Source organism: Pantherophis guttatus, chromosome 1 (assembly GCF_059756535.1).
Source record: "Pantherophis guttatus breed Tessera chromosome 1, ASM5975653v1, whole genome shotgun sequence".
Classification (NCBI taxonomy): Eukaryota; Metazoa; Chordata; class Lepidosauria; order Squamata; family Colubridae; genus Pantherophis; species Pantherophis guttatus.
The window spans coordinates 140,272,403-140,290,527 of NC_142063.1; the positions used below are offsets into that span (position 1 = coordinate 140,272,403).

Genomic DNA, 18,125 nt, shown 5'->3' on the forward strand with positions numbered 1-18,125 from the left:
ATGGGAATGTCACAGCACTCCATGACATCATGCTGGCCACATGGAAATACCTTCAGACAGCAGTGGCTCAATGGCACCACACCTCCCCCTTCTCTCCCCCCCCCATAGTCAGCAATGACTAGTGGAGTAAAATCCACAGGGATTCCTTTGTAAGAGGCATATTGAGTAACATGAGCACCCTCATCTGTAAACTGATGTAAATTCTGGACCTGTCTTAATTTTAGTTTCTGTTATTTCTGAGACTTGGAAGACAGAATAACATTTGCACTTGTAATTAAGAAAGATAATAAAATATTGTATTGTTCTCCTCCTCTTCCTCCTCTTCTCTTCCCCTCGCTCTCTCTCTCTCTCTCTCTCTCTCTTTCTTTTAGAATTGACTCGTCATCCCCCAATTTTGTTTTTAATTATAGATTGTTCTTCCTTTTTTCCAAGGGTGGGGCAGTTTATAGAAAGACTGTCTTCTGAAGTGATGAGTTAGAGAATGAGGCAGGAGCCCTTGCCAAAGCATACCACGACTATTAATTCAAGCATGATGAAATTGTTCATTTTAACTATAATCATGTAATTCATCAAAATATTACTGGAGCATATCATTCTGTGCTATTACACTGATATAGCACCTTCTTCCACCTCTGCCAAAAGCAGGAAATGGCTTTTTCTATGCTTATCTACACAAAAGCAATTGAAATTGGGAGCTTATAACAATGAACAACAATTTCAAACATATTTTAAGGGTTTGTGTGCTGCTACTATTGCTGCTCGGCTGATTGTCCCTAATAACAAAATACTGGAGAACAAAACAAATTTCCACTTTTTAGGAAGGGGTATTGCAGCAGGGATACATATTCAAGGAGATTGTGAAATAGTAGCTGCAAATTCTAAAGTATAAGCTTGCTTACAGATGTTGAGTCCTGAAGAAGACTAGTTATATTGAAGTTAAACAGTGGCAGACTGCTCTTCTATAACACTGAAGAAAATAGTACATGTATGCACAAAGACAAATAAAAAAAAGAGGTACAGGTGGGACCACCTATATTTATACCTGCAAAAAAATTCTTCAAGGAAAATGACTGTGCAGTAAACTAACTTTCCAAGCTGTCCCACATTTCTATCATGAGAGAAGAAGACTTTCTGAGGATGTTACAGTTCTGAGAAGATAAGAACGGTCCCGCAGGGGACCTGCTTCATATCAATTGTAGAACAACTGGAAATTACCATTCATCATAAGGATGGAATAAATTACTTAGCAAACATATTCCCTGTATGCTTCTTTATTACTATGGTTTTTTTTATTTGTTTGTTAATATCCCACCGCTATTATTTTTACAGATAACCCAAGACAGTGAAATATTCAAAACACCTTCCTCCTCTTATTTTCCCCACAACAGCCCTGTGAGGTGAGTTGGGCTGAGAGAGTCTGCCTGGCCCAAGGTCACCCAGCCAGTTTCATGCCTAAAGCGGAACTATAACTCCCAATCTCCCACTTTCTAATCTGGCACCTTTGCCACCAGACCAAACTGGCTCTCTATTTGTTATATATAAAATATTTATAGTAATTTATTATTGTAATGGGTTCCGCAATCAGTCAAATGTTTTGGGATTGCACACAAGGGACCTATTACTATTGGTACAATCTTTGCTTCTTTTGCCACATTCACATTTTGATCTACTACTGCCTTCGATGTTAAGTTGGCATATGCATATTGAACTTCCAATATTCCGAGTCATTTTAGCATTGGTATTTGTTATTTCTGTTATTTCTGCTGTTTCTGCTAGTTTTTTGGAACTTAAAAGGTCCTTAAAAGGACCGTGGGGTTGTGTGTGAAGCCAGGAGATCCTCGCGGATGTCTGGCTACCAGTCCGTCTGTTACTCATTTAGCACCACCCAGGAGGCACGTGTGACTTAAGGATTGTCACGGACGCAAGTAAGTTCTTAGTCACATACTCCCCCCACACTTACGATGACAAGAAGCTCTCATTCAAGAGTATAGTAAGATCCTGTTAAATTCCTCTCTACCCATACATGGATACATTCCTGATCTCTTAAGATGCCGATTAAAGTCAAGAAATCCACCAATCTTGACAACGCGTAAATTGATGGCCGATCATCAGAACACCACACAAAAGTGGATGGAGGCGTGGAATAGCTGTTCCCCCCAAGGTGTCTCTGAGCATATCAGTCCTAGTAGTATACCTCCAGGATTTAGCCTACCCCGACACATATGGGTGACATATAATAGAATTAGAACAACTCATGGGGTATGTGCTGACTCCCTGTATAAATGGGGAAAGACACCTTCAGCACAATGTGATTGCGGGGCCCCTCGACAGACTATCCAGCACATAGTGAGGGAATGCCCTAACAGAAGGTATCCAGGAGATTCTAGGGACTTCCTCTGCATAACAACGGCAGCTACTGACTGGATCTCCAAACTCGACATTAAACTTTGAAATGTTATTTCTGTTTTCCTTTTAGGTTTTCTTACTGCTTTTTTATTGTTTTAATTGTTTTTAACCTGTAAAACTGAAGTGTTTTAATGCTGTGTGTGACCAGCCATACACTAAATAAATAAATTGCCACATTCAGCTTCTATTTGCAAGTCTTTGTATTTTGTCATTTTCTCCAGTTTTTTCTCTTCTCTTCCTCTGTCTTCAGGTACCACAATATCCACTATCCAGACTTTTTTGTCTTTCTTCTTAACAATTGTTAAGTCTGGAGTGTTATGTGGAAGGTCCTGGTCTGTTTAAATTCTAAGATCCCAAAGCATTTTAGCTTCTTCAAATTCTATTATTATCTGTTTTATTCATTAAACATGAAACTCAAGTCAGCTGAACATTTAAAATGTGTCACAAATACTACTGACGGGTGCTAATGGTTGATACGAATTGCTGCCAGCGTCCTAGGTATCAACCAAGTATCTTCGTAAAATATATGATGATCCGAGTAGCGCAGTTTTTTTCAGTTCCGCTGGTGTTAAAGCTGCAATTTCTTGATGTGTTTTGTAAAATACTTGGACATGGTACCAACTGCCCCGATGACAATGGGTATCACTGTTACATGTTTCATCCATAGCCGTGTAGTTTCGATGGCCAGGTCGCGATATTTCATAACTTTTTCCAGGTCCTTTTCTTCGACTCGGGCATCTCCCGTTACAGCGATATCAATAAACTGTATGCTTTGGCCCTTGACAACCATGATATCTGGTGTGTTATGTTCCAAATGACAATCTGTCTGTATTCGAAAGTCCCACAAGATCTTCACCATCTCATTTTCAGTAACTTTTCCCACTTTTTGCTCCCATGACTTTTCGGATACAGTATGTCATATTTTTTACATAATGACCAGTGGACTAATTTAGCAACTCAATCATTTTGGAATCCGTTTGCGCAATTTGCTTCACTCACATATTAAGTGTGAAACAGTTTCAACTTTGTCGTTGCAAAGTCAGCAGTTTGGATTGTCAGTGGATTTTTGCATCTTTGCTTTCATGGCATTAGTTTGTAGTGCTTGTTCTTGAGCAGCAACTATTAAACCTTCTGTTTCTTTCTTGATGGTTCCTCGCTTAAGCCAGGCCCATGTCAAGTTGTTATCACATTTTCCTTCAATGTTTTTCAAGTGCTGTCCATGCAGAGCTTTGGTTTTCCATCCATTTAATCTGTCATCCAACTGTTTTTCCTTATATTCTGCCTTTGTTTCTGTTGTTTTTATAATGTTCTCCATTTTCACAGCCTGCAGCAATCTTTTTCCACTTTTTCCACTTTATGTTCCCATGACTTTTCAGATACAGGTAAGTCATATTTTTTACATAATGACCAGTGGATTAATTTAGCAATTTGGTCATGATGATGACAATGACGATGACGATGATGATGATGATGATGATGATGATGATGATGATATTTGATTTCTATAGCCATCCCTTTCAACCAAGTGACTCTGGGCGGTTTAAAATTCCAAAATTCTAAAACAGTTAAAACAGAAGCTTTACTAATAGTAAAGCCAAGTTATAGGGCCACTACCATGTTCCAAGTCGCAGGCCCAAATTCATAGTCAAGTTTTTGGAGCGTGTCAGAAAAACTGACAAGTTGAGGCCATTCTAATCTCCAAAGGAAGAATATCCATAAGGCAGAGGCTACAGCAGGAAACAACAGTCTTCTAGTTTCCACCAATCAATACACTTTGGCTGGCAGGATCTGCAGCATGTTCAGTCTGCTGGATCTGATTTCTGGTAGAAACCAGTGGTGAAATCTAAAATTTGTTACTACCGGTTCTGTGGGTGTGGTTTGGTGGGGAGGTAATGTGACTGGGTGGGCGTGGCCATTTTTTTTTTTAACTTTTAAAACTATTTTTTCTACAACCTCTTTGGTGCAGAGGTTGTTAAAAAATGCTTTCAAAAGGCTCTGACAATCAGGCAACTCAGCTTGGATCGTCAGAGGCATTTAAAAGAAAAAAAAGGGGGTTTTTTCTTTTAAAAGCCTTTGATGATCCCAGCTGAGCCGCGTGATCATCAGAGGCTTTTTTTTTACTTTTAAAAGCATTTTTTCGGCTGAAGAGGTTGTAGAAAAAATGCTTTTAAAAGTAAAAAAAAAAAAAGCCTCTGATGATTGTGCAGCTCAGCTGGGCATGGGGGGAAGGCAGGGATTTTTGCTACCAGTTCTCCGAACCACCCGCCTCCATCGCTACCGAATTGGGCAATCCAGTCCGAATCGGGAGCATTTCACCCCTGGTAGAAAAATGGTCCTTTAGGTAACCCAATCCCAAGCCATGCAGGGCTTTAAAGGGGTCCACCATCTTGAATTGCATTTGGAAACACACTGGCAGCCAGTGCAGCTCATAGAGTAGTGGTGTTACATGTACCATATAGTCAGTACCATTTATTACCTGCCCAGCCACATTTTGTACTAGTTGAAGTTTCCACACACATTTTACCTATTTTACGGTCTCAACAGTTCTTGCTTACAGGTAAAGGGTATGTGTTTGCTATGGATTTTCCAATGCACCATTGTTACTGTTTTGTCATGCTGTTCTTTGTAGTTGGCCTGTGTGATCTCCTTGAAGCAGCTAAGTCGTTCACTGTTTCTTCAGCTTCTTGCAGAGGCAGCATTTGCTGTTTTCTCAATTTTGGCTTTGTATGCATTTGTTCTTAAGATTGGTTTTGTCTCTTTCTTCAACTTTTCAACTTTCCTGCTCTTAGCCATTGCCAAATCTTGTTGTTATCTCCTTTGCCTGTTTTTTTTTTTTTTTAAGTGCACTGGCTATGTTAATGCTTCACCTTGCCATGCCTCTTTTCTGTTCTTCATTGTGGCTTTCTTGTGGGCCAGTTTGGTCTTTCCAGTATACACTAGGCCTTCCTGGTATACTAGCTTCAGTGCATCTTCTTGACTGTCATTTTGGTATTCTTCCAATTTTTTTTTTCTTTCTTCTTCAACTGTCTGGTGTACTTGCAACATTTCACACACACCTATTTTTCTTGGTAAGTAGAGTCTATCAACTTTGCTGCATGCATGTAAGGTGTGTAAAGTTTCATTTTTCTGGTTTCCTAGCCAGGGCTTTTAATTTCGCTTTAGTCCAATCAACTATTCCAGCAGTGTATCTAATGACTAGAATCACCCAGGTGTTAGTTGCCTTGATGGTATTTCCACCTTTGAGTTTGGACATTAAAGTCTTTTTTACTCTTAGGATGTATTCACAACCAATTTCTTCAAGAGTTCAGTGTGCTTAATAGCAGCCTGATGATGCTTAGGTATTTGTAGTGATTGTCTTCATCCAGACTCTTGATGTTATTTCTACAGAGGCATCTTGATTCCTTCAGATTGCAGTATTTTCACCTGTTAATGCTGAAGATGGCACATTTGTCCAGTCCAAACTCCATTGCAATATCTTGGCTGTATGTACAGACACTGTTTCTATTTCAGATCAGGGGTGAAATGCTCCCGGTTCGGACCGGCTCGGGCAAGTAGGTAGCGATGGCGGCGGGCAGTTCAGAGAACCGGTAGCAAAAATCCCTGTCCCTGCCCCCCATGCCTATCTGAGCCGCGCGATCATCAGAGCCTTTTTTTTCTGTTAAATGTCTCTGACCAGCCAAGCTCTGACGATCCCAGCTGAGTTGCCTGCTAATCAGGCAACTCAGCTTGGATCGTCAGACCCATTTAAAAGAAAAAAAGTTTTTTTCCCCCCAAGCTCTGACGATCTCAGCCTGCTAATCGGTAGCAAAAATCCCTCCCCCTCCCCCCCTCAGCTTGCTTACCTTAGCTGCTGGTCACAACGCCTTCCTGTAATCCCTGCAATCCATTGCATCAGCAAGCAACTGAATCTCCTTGCCTGCAATCAAGCAGGCAGGGAGTTGTGGACTTCAACTCCCAGAATTCCTCAGCCAGAAAAGCAAAGCTGGCTGAGGAATTCTGGGAGTTGAAGTCCACAAGTCTTAAAGTTGCCAAGGTTGGAGACCCCTGTTCTATTGGGCAAGTTTTTTTCCCCTTTGGGAGCTTTAAAAAAATAGTTAATTGGGGGTTTTTTTAGTTGTTCTTTTTTTAGACCTAGCCATTTAAAGTTTAGGAAGTTCTAAATTTAGCTGCTTTTATATAAAAATAAAAATAAATAAAAATAAAATAATATTTGTGCAGCTTTCTGAGATTTAGTGTGTTTCTGTAGTGTTTCACTCTAACTACACAAACACACAAAATCTCATGAAGCTATATGTGGAATTTTGTGTGTGTAAAGTGTGAAAGTTGGTTTTTTTGGCTTTTTGTGGCTGTGTGAGGTTCCTGCTTGTTGCAGGGGCCATTTTGGGTCTAGCACAGCTGCTTTTACATTGTGGGTGAGCCAGTTGTGTTGTGTTGTGTTTTGTAGATTAAAAAAGGGCGAAGAAGTGACATTGACTTGGCCACGCCCACCTGACCAACAAGCCAAGCCCTCCCAGTCACCTTACCACCAAGCCCCACCCACTAATTAAGCCCCGCCCACAGAACCGGTAGCAAAAAAAATTAGATTTCACCCCTGTTTCAGATGGTATTTTTCTATACAGGTTCAGATCAACCATGTAACGGATATGGGTTAGCCTGCTAAATGTTTTTAATATTTGATAGCCACGGTTAATGATGTCGTATACAACTCACTAAAGGTTATGACTTTCATTAAATGTTTTAATTGAAAAGAATGCTATAAAACTCATTCTGATTTTGAGGTACCAGCAATCAAGCAGTAAACAATATGCCAATCAAAGAACTACCAACTCAGACAAACAACCGAACAGTAAACTATAACCTAATCAAGGAACTACCAAGAACAAAACAACAGTCCTGCCAACACTGATAGGCATTCCCCTCCTGCATTGGCTTTTCCCCAAAGATCTGAATATTCTTTGTTTTTCCTGGAATCCTAGAATTAGAATTAGAATTCTTTATTGGCCAAGTGTGATTAGACACACAAGGAATTTGTTTCCGGTGCATAAGCTCTCAGTGTACATACAACAATAGTGATAGATCATTATCATAGACAGTCAATATTAATCGGTGCCTGTCATCATTTCCCAACCTGATGTCCTCCAGATACATCAAGATGAGTAGCCTCAGATGACCCCAACATACAGTGGTGATGCTTCCTTGGAAAACAGACCCAGTGAGTTTGGAGGACACCAAGCTGAGGAAGACTAAAGTAGAATGAACTACCGGTAAATAGACAATGTTTTTTCTTGCTCATTTCCTGCCTGTGTGGTGGTGGGGATTTCCAGAAATCATGAAAAATCCTGATATAGAGGAAAAAACACTAATGATTTTTTTTCAGGGGTGATTGGGTTTGAGTCAGTGTTGACTCTTCATAACTGTTTGGATTAAGCCTTACAGGTGTTTTTTGCCAAGATTTCAGAAGTTGTTTGCCATTGCCTTCTTCCTAGGGCTGAGAGAGAGTGACTGGCCCAAGGTCACCCAGTTGGCTTTGTACCTAAGGTTGGATGAGAATTCATGGAATTCCGGTTTTACCCTGGTACTTTAACAACAGTGCACCAAAATTGCTTTTTAGCATCAGGCTTACAAAAGATACTGCAGAGAACCAAGTGCCAAACTGATAGAGAATGCTGCACTGAGGATCCGCAAAAGCCTTGCTTTTCAGCATTTGCAACAAGGGGTGTTTTTAGGAAACTTCAGAGGAAAGGCTTTCCTGAAGTTCTGAGCAAACTAGACTAAAGTGGAAAAGAAGTTAAGATGACAAAGACTGTGCAAGCAGATGAATGATTACCGGAGCAAAAATTGCTTCTACAATACATACTCCGGGGAAAGAAAAAAAACCCAGTAACAACAGTAGAATACTTGCAGGCAGCCACTATTCAAAGCCTGCTTGATGTGAAAGCAATTTCAGTAGTAGGAAAACAGCTATAACTCTTTTGTGAGATTACCAGAAAGAGTAATGAGAAAAGTGTTGTAGGTAGAAACTCCATTATATGAACCTCAATTATCCAACTCTTCTGATTATCAAAATTCTAGTTTTGTATCCTTCACTGATCAGATGAGCAGGGACACTGTGGACAGAATTTTCTGTTGCTATTTTACCTAGACAGCCCTATAAGATTATTGCTCGTTCTATTTCCAGTAGTTCTAAACTTGAGCGCTGCAATCATTTTTGCACAGATCCTTAGTCATCTCCCACTACAATCCTGAAATATCAAATCCCAAAAGGAAAAAGGAAAGGAAAACCTAAATGAAAGAAAGAATGAGAAAAATGCCACAGGAAGCTAAATAATAAACATCAAAAATCTTACAATATTAAATTAGGATTAAACCCCTAAGGCCTCCAGAGTAGCATTCCAGAAACGTCAGGCCCTCTGAAAATAGAGAGATTGTTCTGTCCACATAAGTAGAATTTCAATTTCAATTTCAAACCTTTATTGTCAATGCACAACATGTGTACAATGAGATGGGCTGAGCCTCCCTTAGTGCAACACCCCCCCCAATACAATACATCTTAATAACTCACAGTGAAAGAAAGAAAATCCCTAATCCAGTAAATCATACTAACAAACACACAATCCTCTATACATATATGTGCATAACATTACATTATAATATATTGCGCCAATATGAGCATGTTGCATGTTGCGCCGGCCCTGCAAGTCTATCATACTACATACTTATGATGTTATGTGGCATTCAGGAGTCTGACAGCCCACGGATAAAAGCTGTTTTTCAGCCTGTTCATATAACTATGTCCTAGCGATTTCATCTAGTGGTGTCAGGGGACAGCACATGATGTTTTGTGCCATGCTCATCACCCTTTGTAGTTGTCTTTCTATCCGTGGTTGTCAAGCCAACATACCATACCATAATGCAATCAGTGAGGACGCTTTCTATTGTGGACTGGTAAAAGGAGGTCATCAGTTGTTGTTCCACCTTGTTCTTCCGCAAGACCCTGAGGAAGTGGAGTCTCTGTTGGGCCCTCCTGGCCATCTGGATTGTGTTATTTTTCCAGGTGAGATCTTCGCTAAGATGAACTCCCAGGAATTTGAAGGAGGGGACTCTCTCCACACAGCCCCCCTCGATGTCAAGTGGGGCAGGTTCCTCTCTTTTCTTCCGGAAGTCTAGCACCATCTCCTTTGTCTTGCTGATGTTCAGATGCAAGTTGTTTTCTGAGCACTAGAAACTGCAACTGAGCAGTTGTTTTCTGTGGATAATTTTTGAATTGGAGATAAGATTGCTGGGATTTGGAGAGAGTCGGGAGATCAAAAAGATTATGGATGCTATTATTCCATTCCATCTGATCCCCAGACATGGTATCAGTTTTAGCCAATTAAAACATTGCTTCAAAATTACAGAGATGGAAAGGGCTATTTAGGCCATCCATTTTCAAGGCAAGAATCCAAAATAAAGTAGCAAATGTTTGTCAGATAATACCATTAGAGTCAAACATATTCAAAACCAATGATGGAGAAGGAACTGATCAGGTTTAAAAGTCTTCTACGGTTGCTTGAAAAGCTGGACCAGATTTCTGTAACTATATTTGCATAAACTATATTTGCATAAACTATATTTGCATAATCAAGGCCAGGGCTCCCAAGAACATCTTCTTCTGAGTCTAAAATGTCATTATCTATTTAGATGAGAAATTCTGCAAAGAGAAAAGAGAAAAAGCAGGGTGAATACTTGTCTTTGTACAAGAAGAAGTAATATGCATAAGTTTCATTTTACCTTGTTAAATTATTCACGTAAACGCCGATGCTTTAACTTCCTTCCTTCCTTCCTCCCCTCTTCCTTCCTCCCCCCTTCCTTCCTTCCTTCCTTCCTTCCTTCCTTCCTTCCTTCCTTCCATGGGATGTTCCCATTGCACAGCCATTTTCCTCCATTCAGAAAGTCCTGTTCAGTCATAAAAGCATCACAGTTCAGACTATCCTGCTCCACAATTTCCTTTCAATCTTATAGAAATGACTGACAAATCTACTCTGCATTCCTGAAGCTAAATAGTGGTAGTGGTGGAATGGTGGAAACAACTTCAACAACATTTCAGGATGATTTTTAATATCACCAAATGCACCTTGATATACCGTCTAACATATTTCTCTATCAAAATCACATTGTCTAGATCATTACACACCAGTGGTGAAATCCAATTTTTTTTACTACCGGTTCTGTGGGCGTGACTTGGTAGGCATGGTGTAGCTTGGTGGGCATGGCTTGGTGGGCATGGCAGGGGAAGGATACTGCAAAATCTCCATTCCCACCCCACTCCAGGGGAAGGATACTGCAAAATCCCCATTCCCTCTCCACTCCTGGGGGAAATATATTGCAAAATCTCCATTCTCTCCCCACTCTGGGGCCAATCAGAGGTGGTATTTGCTGGTTCTCCGAACTACTCAAAATTTCCACTACTGGTTCTCCGAACTGCTCAAAATTTCCACTACTGGTTCTCCAGAACCTGTCAGAACCTGCTGGATTTCACCCCTGACACACACACATTTAAATATTGCAAATGTCATGGCTCTAGGAATGGCTTGATAACTTGTATTAAGATCTCAGACTACATGAGAAATGATAGATAGATAGAATTCTTAATTGGCCAAGTGTGATTGGACACACAAGTAATTTGTCTTGGTGCATACTCTCTCAGTGTACATAAAGGAAAAGATACATTCATCAAGAATCATAAGGTACAACACTTAATGATAGTCATAGGGAACAAATAAGCAATCAAATCATATTCGCAAACAGTCAATATAAATTGTAAGGATACCAGCAACAAGGTTACAGTCATACAGTCATAAGTGGGAGGAGATGGGTGATAGGAACGATGAGAAGAGGAACGATGATACCACAATATTCAACTTTACCAATACAGAAGAAGCAATGGGATTCGTTCTTTTTTCCAATTCTGCTTTCTCCATGAGTTCAGGATAAAGTAGTAAATTATCTTAGTATGTGATATTTTATGGTCAATATTAAATAAGCTTAACAACGTTTATTCTTCTATTCTGTAAACATTTGAGAATAATTAAAAGCAAATCTCTATAAGCTGTTGGATATTGAGTATCTATAGCAGCATAATTTGCCTTTTATATTAACTTTTTTATTTGTCTGCATGGCAGTATTACTGCATCCTAGAACAACCCATTTGTGCAACAACAACAACAACAACACAGGAAGAACACACACATATACACACACTCCAAAAAATCAAAAAGTCCCAGAAATACAGTGATGGGTAGTTCAAGGTCCTCCCATACTTTGCTGGCTCTGACATGAAAATAGATTAGTGGATGAATGTTCCTCCATTTGCCAACCTTCATATATGCTTAATACCTACGCATTTGTTCAATGTGTAGAAGAAAGTAGGTTTGGATTTCTCAAATGATCCAGGACCCTAATTCAGGAACATTCTGAACTGTTTTTCAGAAGGTCTGGTGATTTTTACACTAACTAAATAATGGCCGCTTTGACTGGGGAGGGGCTCTCAGGACTAATCTAAAGAAAAGAAGAATTAGGGCTGACATGATAGCAGTATTCCAATATTTGAAGGGCTGACACAAAGAAGAGGGGGTCAAATTATCCTACAAAGCACCAGAAGGCAAGACAAGAAACAATGGATGGAAACTAATCAAAGAGAGAAGCCACCTGGAATTAAGGAGAAACTTCCTAACAGTGAGGATAATTAACCAGTGGAACAGCTTGCCTTCAGAGGGTGTTTCATCATTGGAGGTTTTTAAGAAGAGACTGGAGAGTCACTTATCTGAAATCGTATAGGTTTTCCTGCTTGAGCAGGGGGCTGGATTAGAAGACCTCCAAGGTCCCTTCCAGCTCCATTCTATTCTAAAAAGGCTCTCTTAAGCTTAGTCTTCAAAACTGATTTCTTTCTCTTTTTTTAGGGAGGTACTGGAGACTCTGTAGGATTGTGGCATTAAATACAAAGTTCTGCTCCCTCACAAATGGCATCGCTCCCTATTTATCATTTGGACATCTTCAGAATGCATGACTGGCAGCTTGTGCACATTTCAATGGTCAAAATATCTCCTTGGCTTGCAGCCAAAAGAATCCATAGTAGTGATAGAAAGCATTTTCTCCGTGGGGAAGGGGGGATTTCCATTTTCCAAATAAAGAACATCCTTAGATTCCATCTCATTCTTCCAAATGGACGAAGGTGAAATGTTAGCAATACATATTTGTTTAAATGTCCCGTGCAATACTTTGACACAAGAAAGGAGAGTAGTCTCTAATCCTTTCCTAATCAGCACTTTCATGTTTATTTCAAAGAAGCCTCTTCCATTCAAATAAGCATGTAACATTTAACATCATGTGCCTAGTTTACAATTTAAACTTGACTACTTCTTGTTTCAATCAAGTTTTAATACATTCTCGTGTCACAAACAAAGGCCATTGGTATTATTATAAGAATTTCCCTTACTTTTTATCTTCTGAAGCCCACCCAATCTGCTCTAGAAAGTTTCTTGGTAGATTGAAGGGAAAACACAGAATGCTTTGGGGAATCCATTCTGCTAGCTATGTTCACTTCACGGATGAACAGTCTTAGTGGGATATAATCCACTGTTGAGCAATTGTTCCTGAAATCAGTCTAGTGAATTATGTTGGTATAACATCAAAGACATGCCCAAGTGTTGCCTGTAGAACTGATCTTGAACTGCAAGATTCAAGTTAAACTAAAGAAGAGGAAAATCAACCAGTTTCTACAATATGATCAGCATTTGAGTTTGTTAGGGATATTGGTGTTGTGTTACCAACCAGCAGAGTAAATGCACAAGGAAACGTTGCTGAGAGCAATGAATAAGAGTTATGCAAACTGGTTTATCAAAAGCTTACTTTATAGTAGAAAAACAGTCTCATAGTCTTTAAACAAATTCCAAGTCTTTGCCATTTAAATCAGTCCAGTAGTTACAGAATCTTCTTACCCAACAAACAGTAGTTGGTTAGAATATCAAACTCACTCTGGTTCACAAACCATGATGATAGCAGATAGCAACTCCTCACTATGGCAGCATATCATACTCTGGTAGCATATCACATCAGCTTCATACACAATGGCAGCATATCATAGCAGCAACTGAACACGTTGCAATACCTTGCTTAAATACTCTCACAACCAGTCATTACCTAATTACAGCATGACTCAGCATTAAAGCCTTAAAGTTACACAATAGATATTTATATTAAAGTCACAGAACACATATATTGCCTGGACAACTTGTTAGGCTCAAACCATATCCTAACAGAGTTGAAGCCCTGGACCTCATTTATAGAGAACTAGAGGAGCTACGGAATGAATTTAAAGAGGTTGTTAAGCATGAATGTTAAAAGAGACTGCTTAAGAAAAGAAACAGAAGAAAGCAAACTCGATATCAGAATAAACCTTGGAAATTGCCAAGAAGGGAAGAGAAGCCAAGAGAGACAAAACTCTCAGGAAAGAATTTGTGAAAGCCTTTCAGAGTTAGGAGAGACATAGAGAAACAAGGAAAGTCTTCCAAAAGTTCTCTAAATTCAGAAGGAGGTGCCAACCTCACATTTGTATGTAAAAAGATGCCAACTGATTCAAATAAGATTAAAGGAAGATAGACAGGGCATCCTGAAATGCTGTACAGAGGAAGATGATCAGCAGCTGCTACATGAACAGTGATAATTCACTGGAGTGATAATTCATGGGGTCAATCTTTGCAGAAGCAATCACTACAAAAATGTATATTACGTTGCTCAGAGGATGCTGGAGGGAAGCCTTTCAAAAGATGCATTGCTGCTCCGGGTAGAAAGGGGCATGGAAGAACTCCATGGACAATTTCAGTAATTGCACGAAGAATAACAATTGCTAATTGGGGGAATAACTGTGATCCAATCCTAATTCAGAAAATAGGATATTTCCTCTTGTTCTTCATGCTGCACCTTTATTTAATATTGCTAAAGCCTGCATCACAGTGCGCTTAACCTTAGAGCAAGGGTTTCCAAGCCCCAGTCTGTGGACTGGCACCAGGCCATAGCATGCCAGAAACCTGGCCACACAAACAAGTGAAGCTCCATCTGTGGGATGCAGACATCAGCAAAACCATACCCTCTCTGGTCTGTGGAAAAACCTCTCTCTGATTAACCCGTATATGGTGCCCAAAAGGTTAGGGGTCGCTGCCTTAAAGAGACTAGGAGAAAGAGAATTTCATCCTGGTATTTAGGGGATATTTTTGATGTAATCCATCTTTTTCCTGACAATACTTTGGAAATCAGCTGCACTTTCCATGTAATATTGCAGTTATGATTCACTGACATTATGGTGAAAACAGTCAACTGTTTTAAAAAGTTACTCATTTTATTCTGTTTTTCACTTGAGCAATGTACATCTGGTCATTTTAGTTTAGGTCTTATGTTTCCTATTAAAATCCAGGAAGAAGGAGAATTCTCTAATTTACATATACTAAATACATAAATTCCTAAATTCTCATCAACAGAGTCTCAGAAATATCTGAAAAATATGGCTTGAAACTTAAAACCTCAAAAACCAAGATCATGGTCATGGTCATCAGCAAACAAGCCATTAATTTACCACTGATAAATTTGGAAGGAATACCATTAGAAAAAGTTGAAATGATCACGTACCTCGGTTTTAATTTACATGAAAGATGGGACATGATCAGTGAAGTAAAGACAAGGATAGAGAAAGCTCGAACAGCATTCTTCAAAATGAAAAAGGTCTTCTGCAGTCACAACATAAGCCTAAAACTGAAAATCAGGCTTGTCAGATGTTACATCTTTTCTATCCTGCTCTATGGAGTAGAGAGTTGGTCCCTGACAGAAAAGCATTTGAAGAAACTAGAAGCATTTGAAATGTGGATTTACAGACGATTGTTACGTATAAACTGGGTTAACAAAATCACAAATGAGGAGGTGATAAGCCACCTGGGAAAGCAAAGGGAAATAATTAAAGCCATGAAAAAGTGAAAGTTAGAATATTTTGGACATGTGATGCGACACCCAGAAAAATACGGCATATCACTTAATCTTCCAAGGAAAGATTGAAGGCAAACGAGGTCCAGGCAGAAAAAGAACACCATGGCTTCAAAATCTAAGGGACTGGTTTGGACAAAACTCAGCAGCACTTTTTCATACGGCTGTTGACAAAAATAGGATTGCCAACAAGATCATCAACGTCCAATGACAGATATGGCACAAGAAGAAGAAATACATAGGATTTGTTGTTTGTTTGTTTGTTTGTTTGTTGAATTCATACTCTGTCATAATCAATGAACTCTCAGTGGCTTTCACTGAATACAATCAAATAATAATTTAAACATCTATGCAAAATGCCAAAACAAATCGCAGTACATAAAAGGGAAAGACATAATAAAAATAATACACAAACAAAGTCAACAAAATATTAAAAGTGTTATCCAGAATAATTCTGATTTTAATAGCTTCCTAAAGGCCAATAGGGAGCGTCACTCAATTGTGTGAATCTGATACAATATAAAACTGATATACTGATACGATATAAAACCCAGGTTTACAATTTCATTGAAAGCTAGATCTGATTATATTTAAAGCATTCACAATTCAATTCTGTCCTCAAATGCAAGTGGGCATTATTCCAAAGTAAATAAATATAGGATTATATATTTGACTGTGATCCTATATACTTTTATCAGGAAGTACGTCTCAAAAAGAGCCACTTATTTCTATGCATGCCTAAAATGAATTTGTGAACAGAATCTCTCAAAGGAAAGACTATCGGCGTATAACAAAACATAATGTAAATCCTATTTCTTTAATAATATTCCTGCATTCTGAAATCAAAACTGATTCATCATCCATTTGAACTCAGGCTACCTACTTTAGGCTCACAGAGTTGATAACAATCACAAAATGCAATTTGTCTTCATAAATGTATTATTATTTAATCATATGAAAGTTTGGTTCTATCTTGGGCAAATATTTATAGTAGCTTTAATACACAGGAGCCATTCCTGACAGATATGATGAAACAGATTTATCACTCTTGACAAATTATATTGCAAAATGTCTTCTCTTGACTGCCCACAGAAGAAAAGGCACGAAGGAATTCAACAGGAATGTCACCTGTGATTCTTTTGTTTTTTAACCTTTTACCGTGGCAATCAAAAATCCCTTTTGGTAGGAACTCTGCCACAGTTAGTCTGGGAACTGGTTATAAGGGTAATTGTGTGAATGAAGAAAACCTGTAGCCCTTTAAATCAAACTAAGTAGTGTTTTATTAAAGTGCCCAGCAAATCAATCTAAATCCAAGGATAATAAAGCTCTAATCAGGTAGTAGAAAAAAAAATAATAGGTTGTCATGCATGAGGAAAAATAGGCAATCATGGAATGTTTTCTTTAATTAGGTCATGTAAAGTGGAGAGATTGAGTAGGAACTGGCAAGACATTCATCATGGGCAAGGTGGGAAATTATTTAGATTACAGATGAAAGAAAATTGAATGTGATACTCTAAGATTTGATTGGACAGAAAATTAAAGATTTGTCTCTCCCCCCCTCCTCCCCCATTATTCATATCCCTTGCTTTTGGTACTTATTGACAGGTTGTTCAACAAAATGATTCCAATCTCATTTTTGGATGTCTCACAGTGTCATACAGTACTTACTGCACGTCCTAGCCTGAGTTTATTTAATCTTGCTAGATCCAGAAAAGGCCATCTATTCCAGTCTCCTTCTTCCAATAGTTGCCCTCCAGGGGCCTTGGGAAAGTCACTAGTAGGCTGTAAAGAAGGTGACAACTTTCTTTTGTTGTTTGCCTCTAGCTATCATGCTACTGTAGCATCCTGCCTCTGAACAAGAGCCATGGTGCCACAGTGGTTAGAATGCAATATTGCATTCTGCCAACTGCCAGCAGTTCGATTCTCATCGGCTCAAGGTTGACTCAGCCTTCCATCCTTCTCAGGTGGGTAAAACGAGGACCCAAATTGTTAGGGGCAATATGCTGACTCTGTAACCCACTTAGAGAGGGCTGTAAAGCACTGTGGAGTTGTATATAAGTCTAAGTGTTATTGCTAGTGCTATTGCTATCCACTGCATTACTATTTTGAATACCCATGAACTGCCTTTCATCATGAATTAATCTAAGCCAATGATCTTCACCACAATATTATTATTATTATTTATTAAATTTATATACCACCCTACTCCCGAAGGACTCAGGGTGGTGAACAGCCAAAAGATAAAATACACATAGTTCAAATGTTAAAAAGCCATTTAAAATACATTAAATACTTTGGCCCAAAACAAATTTAAAACACCCCAATTTATAAGACAAATTTAAAAAGCAATTTAAAAGGGAAGTTAGGCCAGGCCAGCCTGCTGGAATAAAAATGTTTTGAGGGCACGGCGGAAAGTGCGCAGATCCGGATCCTCCGTATCTCTGGGGGAAGCTCGTTCAAGATGGCAGGTGCCCCCACAGAGAAGGCTCTCCCCCTGGGGGCCGCCAGTCAACATTGTTTGACCGATGGCACCCTGAGAAGCCCCTCTCTATGGGAGCGTACTGGTCGGTGAGAGGCTACTGGTGGCAGAAGGTGATCTCGTAGATACCCTGGTCCTAAGCCATGGAGCGCTCTAAACATGGTAACCAAAACCTTGAAGCGCACCCGGAAGACCACCGGGAGCCAGTGCAGCTCACGCAGGAGGGGAGTCA

The 18,125-nt window shown here is 39.4% G+C and overlaps 1 long non-coding RNA gene across 1 annotated transcript; it reads left to right on the forward strand.

Moving 5' to 3' along the window:
* Positions 1–3,999: 3,999 nt before the first annotated feature.
* On the forward strand, positions 4,000–12,587 carry LOC117674714 (uncharacterized). The gene is made up of 3 exons (XR_004593961.3): positions 4,000–4,229; positions 7,549–7,670; positions 12,345–12,587. It is a non-coding gene; the product is annotated as an uncharacterized LOC117674714 (long non-coding RNA).
* The last annotated feature ends 5,538 nt before the right edge of the window (positions 12,588–18,125 follow it).